Here is a 1,372-nt window from a genome sequence, read left to right as displayed (position 1 = left end):
TGGAGAAATAATATTTAAGCTTTGCAGTCAGTACTGACAAAATATAGTTGAGAGAGCCAGACAAAGAAATAAAATGACAGACTTTAGCAACTGGAAGCAATGAAGTGCTTACCTGAGCTCCTCTTTCCTTTCTTGTGATAGTAAACCAGGCAAAGTAAGGCATAGATTTTGGTCACCATGAAATAGTTCAGCTGCTGGATTGCTTTCTTCCACTCACTGTCCAAATGTCCAAAAGGATTGGCTGACAGTTCTTTAAAATGGGAAAATTCCCTTTCAAGTGTGCAAAAAGATTATATACATTATTAAGAAATAAACCTTTAACTATATTTAACCAGCTTAAGTATTCTTCAAAATATGATTTTCCCCCTTTAAAAAACGTACCTTGTAAAGACTTACCATCATGTTGATGCGGTTCAGCTGAGAAGCTTTTCACTTTGCTTTTCCTGAAGCAAGTCTTGTTCTTTACCTTATATCACAATTTTGTTATATGTTTGCTGGGTTTTGAAGCTTGAAATCTAGGGGATGGACTTTGGGAATTGGAGATACTGAAATACTTTATCTCATCTGCTGAATTGCTTGTTCCCATCTCTTTTTAAAATGTCAGACTTGCTGTTCTAGAATGGAAGGCTGTTTCTTACCTTTCCGCTTCCAACCTTACCATATATTTTGTGTGCAGAGTGGATGGAGTATAAATTCTTTATTTCCTGGTAATCCATATATCCTTCACATAATTTATCCCAAGTTCTGTGACTGGTCTGAGTGGCAGGACCTTTCTTTCCTTTCCGTTTCCCTAATAGGAAGGAAATAAATGAGAAATATGGAAAGCTCACCTGGCAAGCTGTTTTGGCTATATGTTGTTAGATTACATATTATTATATAACCTACCTTATTTATCTTTTCTTCTTTCCCATTTTGTACATTCAGTGTTTCCTTCCATCAGAGGAACTAAGCTGTTTCCATGAAATTCCTCTCTCTCTCTCTCTGACTCCTCTGACATTATTGAAAAGACCAAGGAGGAAAGACTCCAGGAAAAGTAACCAAATCTTTGGTTTTGGTAATCAACACAAATTTGTGAGTTTTAAAAACGTATTCTCTTTAAGAAGCAGCAATATAAGAAGTAATATTTCTTACCTCATGAGACTTTTTGTTCTGATTCGCTTTCTTGAACTTGACAAATGATAAATGTAATGATTCTCTTTCACCCGTCTTCAAAGAATGGGACAACGGCAGAGATCTTCACAAGGTTAATCCCTTTCAAACCTGGAAAGAGGTCACTAAAGACATATCAAGAAAATGTTGGACCTACCTTGAGATTGTTGTTTCACACTTCTGTCTTCTTGAATCATTTCAACAATTGTTATTCCTTACATCA

At 35.8% G+C, this 1,372-nt stretch overlaps 1 long non-coding RNA gene across 1 annotated transcript; it reads right to left on the bottom strand.

The window, feature by feature from the left end:
* Positions 1–450: 450 nt before the first annotated feature.
* Positions 451–1,335, bottom strand: LOC121918733. Its single transcript, XR_006101292.1, has 3 exons — positions 1,132–1,335; positions 886–990; positions 451–790 (listed from the first exon to the last, which is right to left on the bottom strand). It is a non-coding gene; the product is annotated as an uncharacterized LOC121918733 (long non-coding RNA).
* Positions 1,336–1,372: the final 37 nt, after the last annotated feature.

The sequence above is a fragment of the Sceloporus undulatus genome, unplaced genomic scaffold, assembly GCF_019175285.1.
Source record: "Sceloporus undulatus isolate JIND9_A2432 ecotype Alabama unplaced genomic scaffold, SceUnd_v1.1 scaffold_28531, whole genome shotgun sequence".
NCBI lineage: Eukaryota > Metazoa > Chordata > Lepidosauria > Squamata > Phrynosomatidae > Sceloporus > Sceloporus undulatus.
The sequence above is the reverse complement of the archived record's forward strand: the minus strand, read 5'-3'. Positions and strand labels throughout refer to the sequence as shown.